Raw genomic sequence first — 7,136 nt, 5'->3', positions numbered from 1 at the left:
CCACTTCTGGTTCCCATCATCACTCTTTGGACAGCTTCCTGAAGCCCAGTGAGATAACCCAGCAGCACATGTTACATTCACATAAACACCATCGGTCATTTCTGCACAACACTGTTTAAGCTTAGCCAGCACAACCTTTATTCAACCCTCAAACTTTCATCAGTGCTGATTTTTTTTTAAATCACTTGTTTCGTTTGTGTTTGCAGATTAGAGAATTATATATCACCAAGTATCATCAAGTGTTTCAAAAACCCAACAACAACAAAGATTGCTCTTCTTTGCTACACACTTTTGAGTTCCACTTCTGTTGAGTGAGAAACAGGACCTAAGACATCAGAGACAATAAATGATTAATACAACAGTTAATAAGTAAAAGAAAATGTTTGTGTCAGAATTTGCCACCACTGGTCCTTTATGCACATCTGCAAGGCAAACATATAATTGTTAATGAATAAGTAATTAAATATGCACAAGTTGTATTTAACATAGCAGCCATGGCAAAGATCTTCCAGGCTGAATACAAAATTTACCTCAACCCTTCTTGATGTGAGAAAAGGACTTTTGGGTTTAAGCAATAAAAAGCACAACAAAGTTTATACCAGCTGACTTTCCAGATTTGTGTGAAGAAATATGGGAACATTTTTCAGTTACTGCTCTTTTAAGATGAAGCACGGCACAGCATTCTCAGTGTTTTACGACTGCAGACTGCAGAATTTAAACCGAAAGCATTACAGATCCATCTCTAAGTTCTGTTTGTTTGCTGCTTTTCTTAGCTTTGGAAGGAAAATAACATGCATTACATTTTCATTCTTAAAGTCATGTCTTTAAATTTAGTTTGCATCAGTGTTTCATATATGCAGAGGATATGCCATGCAGTGTAATATGCAGTTTGTTATTTTAATGCTGCCAAACATGAAAAAAAAAAGTTAAACTCACATGATTCCCATTTAAAAATTGCCCTTTTCCCATATATAATGCCCACTGTAAAACTATGATTTTCACTGCCTTTCAAATGGAACAACAGGGACACATTGCATTGGGGTTCTATCCACAGTCTACTTTCACACACAACATACTGGCAAAAAAAAAGTCAATTCATAAGGCTAATCAAAACTTTGGACTGATGCTGGGCCCACAGGGTAAGCGAAGCAAATAAATCAAATCACTTAATGTTGCGCAAGCAGCTTGTACACATTAGTAAGTCACCTCCTTTAACTGCCTGAGCTCCTGGTGAATGTGGTTCTGCAGGCAGCTGAAACAGCAGTGTTAAGCAGACTGTCGCCTACTGTGAAAAAGAAGTAGAATAGATAGCCATCTTTGGTAGAGGTGTTTTCAGAAAGGGTGGACTATCATCACAGGTCATTTGCCATAAGGTGTCAATAGAGTGCCATCAGTCAGACCAAGCAAAGGTGAAATCCCCTTTAAATTGTGCTGCACCAAGTTAGAACAAGATAATTACCTCACCCACTGATAGGTGGAGGGAGGTTATGTTTTCGGTCACATCTGTCTGTTAGCAGCGAATCTCAGAAAATTTATGAACAGATTTTGATAAAAATTCCTGGAGTTATTAGGGGGTGTTACGAGGAACAATTGATTAAATTTTGGTAGTGATCTGGATCACAATCTGGATTCAGGAATTTTTAAAAGGATTCTTTACCATTGTGAGATAGGGACAACCCAAAGCACTTAGCCACACATCCATAATGATTTTAATGAGAAAATACCTGTCAAGAACTATACACCTGGAAGCCAACTGCATTTATGCAACAGTTTTCTTTTTGGGCTAAACTCAAAATTAACTCACGCAGCATTTTAGTAGTACAATGATGCCCTTCCCTTTTCTATCTGGGCTCTTTCATAACTGCACTGTTCACCACATGAATCTTTGTCCTAAAGTTCCCTACATATCATTTATATAAGTGTCATGGGTATATCCTTCCATGCATTCTTGGGTTCAGAGGTAGAGCAATAAGAGACAATTTGTGGAAGGGGATATTTTTACATTCATTTCCTTAAAGCATGCCTCATCCTGGGTTAAAAATGAAGTGACCTTAAGTTGAGTTGTTTTTAATTAGCTTTACTGCAAACTGCCTCCAAAAGCATCACCTCTTTAAATGAAAAAACACAACTGCTCCCTGACTGAAAGTCAACTCCTCGGGAAAACTGTGCCCACGTTCAGTTCTAAGCTTCCAGTCTAATGTCACTTTCTCACACTTTTGAACCACCAAGGAAATGCTAGGCATGCCATCAACTGCTGTGTGTAAAATTGCCAGAAAAATAAAGATCATCTGGTGTGAGAACTGGTATCCCATGAAAGAGAAACATTAATATGCATACCAAGAAAGATGTATAAGTATATATAAAGATGAGATTAATAAAGAAGACTTGACCTCATAATCAATTTGTGTTGTTTTATGAGGCGTATATTCATGATGTGCCACTACTGTGGGGTGCTGAGGTGTTGATCAGCACCTGGTGAGGAAAAAGAAAGCCATGTGAGGCAGGGCGTGGATTCAGAGCAGTTGTATCTTGACAGGATGTGAACAGGATGCAAATGTCAACTGAATTTGCTATTTCTGTGTAAACACTGACAAATAAGTTCAAGAGTTATTTAGGCTTTTTCATAGCTGTTGTATTTAAATGAGGAAATACATTCACTTAAATGAGGAAAGCCACTTCATTAGGTACACCTTCCTAGTACCAAAGAAAGGCGGTTTCTTCCTGTTAAAAGGGAGTTTTTCCTTCCCACTGTTGCCAAGTTCTTGCTCATAGGGGGTCATTTTGACTGTTGGGTTTTCTCTGTAATTATTGTAGGGTCTTGACCTTACAATATAAAGTGCCTTGAGGTGACTGTTTGTTGCGATTTGGCACTATTTATCCATCCATCCATCCTCTTCCGCTTATCCTGTTCAGGGTCACGGGAGGGCCGGAGCCTATTCCAGTTGTCATGGGGTGAGAGGCATGAACTGAAAATATCTCTCACGCCATTACAAAACAACCACCAGCCTGAACTGTTGATACAAGGCAGGATGGATCCATGCTTTCATGTTGTTTGCACTAAATTCTGATCCTTCCATCTGAATGTCGCAGCAGAAGAATCATCAGATTTGTTTCAATCTTCTGTTATCCAATTTTGATGAGCCCATGTAGTTTCCATTTTCCTGTTCTTAGCTGACAGAAATGGCACCCGGTGTGGTCTTCTGCTGTCATAGGTTCAACATGCTGCACATTCACAGATGCTCTTCTGCAAAACTTGGTTGTAATGAGTGGTTACTTGAGTTACTGTTGCCTTCCTGTCAGCTTGAAGCAGTCTAAACCTTCTCCTCTGACCTCTGGCATCAGTGCTGCATTTTTGGTTAGAGAACTGCCACTCACTGGATATTTTTTCAGACCATTCTCTGTAAACCCTGGATATGGTTGCATGGGAAAATCCAACAAGGTCAGCAGTACAGTCTCTGTAATAATAAGACTAGTCTGTTCAAAGTAAGTTCTACATGCCTAAATGAATTGTGCTGTCATCTTATTTTATAATTATACTACAATTTCACCTACCTATCTACTGAACTTTAACAGGCTTTGGATAGTTGCCATTAAATCATCAAAAATACAAATGTCTGTCTTTTTCATCCTGGCAGCACTGTACAGGAAAGGACTCTTATGTAACACACCACTAAAATGGTAGTTTGGCAGAGACCTTTCAGCTTTTAGTGATATAAATCACAAGAGCACAAAACATGTCATTTGTTTACATTAACAATTCCATTAATCATAAATTCTCATTCACAATATTTAATTAAGAATGAATGTGTGTCTCTTTCAAAATATGGACATTCCTACATGACCCCACACTTCTGAGCAGAATGTTTTCATAAAACAATTTTTTTGGGATCTTAACCAAATTAACCATACCACTAAATGATCAGTTTGGACCAGAGATCTATTGAAGATGGCTCAACTGAACTAAAGAGGAATGGTCCTGAATTGATTCTGAATGATACCATACAGCAAGGCATTACACCAAATGACTGTTTGTGGTGTTTGCTTTAAATCTAAAGGTCAGTAGACAAAAAGCTCACATTTTTAAGGGTTGGACAGGGTGTATTTTAGCTTTCTGCCTTCAAATCACACACACCTTTAGTGAAGATAGACCAGAAGCAAAAGCACATCTGTGGGACAGGTTAAATAGCTTTGAAACAAGCACCTTTCTGTTTGAGAGCACAGGTAGTGATTAGAGATGGGAAGGTAGGTGTGGAAGTATAGTCGGTGCACCTGCCGCAAAAAAGAAAGTTTTCTTTTCAGGTGGGACACAAGAGACTCAGAGATGTGAGAGCTGTGTAAGATGTAGTAGAGACAGAAAACCTGCCAATGCATGTGTGTGCTCCATCAGGTTTAATAATAGACAGGCGACACCACAGAGGAGTAAGTATCTAGTTTTCATTCTTTCAAGAGACCCACCTACCACAGTATGAGACATGTAATTGGTCCAAGCACAGCAAGGAATAAACAGAAACAGAGGGTGACGTTAGCAAAATAGCTACCCTCTAAACTGTCATCATTGTTGCCGCAAAGATTTGGGAACTCCGGCTCAGTATTAATTCAAAACCAATTATTTGAAGTAACCTGAAGATTTCAAAGCACAACAGAGTTTGTTTTATATCCACACCTGCAAAATTATTGTATTTTCAGTCTTTTTCCTGCAAGCAGCAGCGGTACAGATTAGTGAATTGTATTCTGTTGCTTTAAATTGACTCCTCTATCTTTTAAGACTAAATGCTATCAGCAAGAAAGCAACTTAAATCTCCATAAAGCTTAAATAGCTAGATGACTTACAGATGTAGATTTTAATAAAAACATATTTAAGAAGGCAAGTAGAGGTTATTTTCTCTTTCATGGCTAATGGGAAAACATTTGATGGTGCTCTTGCAACAAAGTGCTTTGATTTACAGATGGATTTGGGGCGGATTTACTGTGGTGGAGAGTCCGTGCCTGTGACGTCCAAAATGACCTGTTATGACATTTACCAAAACTATTACTTTAAAAAATCTCAGTGCATGAATTTGAAGATAGTCCTAAATATCTAAGGCCAACACATCTATTAAACACAACTGAAAATCTATCTATCTAGTCAAACCACAGCATCCATTTTTTTTTTTCTCTGAAAATGACAAATGACTTGCACTACAGCACACAACAAAATGTGAGTGGAGCATTTTTTTTTCGCTAATCTGAATAGTTTTATTTTCTTGAAGTGTAACTCATATAAGTAGCATTGCTTTGTTGCCTTGAGAAAATAAATCACTGGTTTACATGGTTGAGTCATAATGAGTTCCAAATGCTACATTTTCAACACTGGTGTCACGGCATCGTCTGCAGCAAGTAACAATTTTGAGAAGCTGTGCTTCAGTGGAGGTGAAAGAACAAACTAATTTAATTATTTATATTGAAGTGTTCCATTTTCTTCTATAATAAGCTGTATGTATGATATTTCATACAATGCCTTGAAATATACAGTCACTGGTGGCTTTAAATTGAGACTTTGAGGGAGTTCTCAGTTATATCACTATTGCGCATTTATTCTGTCAAGGTTATTGTTTTCATTTTTGAACTCTGAATACAAAATAAAAACAGCTCTTAGATGATTATTTTAAAAACTACTAATGCAATTAAATTGGATCACATATGACACAATTTGTGTTGCCGCACATTACTTTACACTGAGAGCTTATTTAATTAATCAAGCAAACAAATAATGTAACTCCAAGGCTCTGTCTTGAAAGATTGAAGAAATCACTGATATCAGTGATTTGGATTTAATTAAAAATGAGTGTGTCCCTGTAACTGTTCTAAAAACATTTTGTAAGTTTTGGGTTTCAGAAAGAAGAAACTACTCAGTAACGCCTAAAATTTGCACACTAGAAAATGTTGTTAATAATGCCAGACATTAAGATCACAGCCACCCTTATTTTGCTATCCTGATTAATGAGAAGCAGACTTTCAGCATATGTGAGCCATTTTAAATACACAACTCAGTCCAATAAACACAGACACTGATAATTTTATCTTTGTACAGGTGTTCTTGATATAACACTTACTTACTTACTACAGGATCTAAGCATGTTATTGTATCCTAAATCCTAACTAAAAATGCAGAGGCAGTAATGACTTAGGAAGCAATCAGATCCTTAGATCTCAGTGAACGACATCCTCCACGTTTAGGGGAATATTTTTCTTCCCTGTGCTTTTAAAGTTGCTTCTGTGGTCTCTTTCAGTGTGCTGTTTCTCTCTTCTATGCTGTGTTGTATAGCTCATCAGTCATCTATTTTGAATTCACAAAATAGATTATACGTGTATAAGCCATCATCTACTAGTTCTAAATAATATTTTTAGACCTTAAAAGCCTGCCCATCAATGCAACTCACACTGAGATGTTTTCCAGATGACTCGTAAGGATTAAATAATACAAAATTAATGTCAGATACCTGGCATAACAGATTAAAGGAAAAAAGAAGGGATTCATTATAATAGCGTATCTACATTTTAAAAATCAGATTATTTGGGGACATTTACTATTTCTTTTGATTTGACATATTATTTTTATTACTGATAAATGTGTTGGGAGGAAGCTGTGTGGAACTGAGGTATTCAGGAAGAACACCATAACTGTAGGATTACAGATAAATGTCACCACCAAGTGGTAAAAACTTTGCTGCTACACAACAGGATGCAGCAACTCTCTGTGGCTTGTAAACCAACCTTTTTCACGAAGCTGAAGCCGCCTATTCGGCAGGCTTTGCCTCCAGCTCATTTTTGATTGGTTCCTTGGAAAAACCCCCAACAACCAGCACGCTATTGTGAACTACTTCCGCTTTCATCCAGCTCTGTTATGGGTTGACAATCAACAGGTTGGTGTTTGAGCTCGTGTGCTGCAGTTAGCATTAATTACATGCACGCTAGCGTTAATTAGGGTGTAATATCCTCAGATATCTTATTCGTCTTCGTCGCTCTAATTAACCTATTTACCTCAGGTTTGATTTTCAGCGTTCGCTAATTAGCATAGAGTTAGCCGGGTTAAGTTGGACAATAGTCTTTGGGTTGTACTTGTGCACAAATGAGATGAGATGAAGATAACCTTGATG

Source organism: Archocentrus centrarchus, chromosome 6, assembly GCF_007364275.1.
Source record: "Archocentrus centrarchus isolate MPI-CPG fArcCen1 chromosome 6, fArcCen1, whole genome shotgun sequence".
NCBI classification, from domain to species: Eukaryota; Metazoa; Chordata; class Actinopteri; order Cichliformes; family Cichlidae; genus Archocentrus; species Archocentrus centrarchus.
This window is presented reverse-complemented; position numbering follows the sequence as displayed.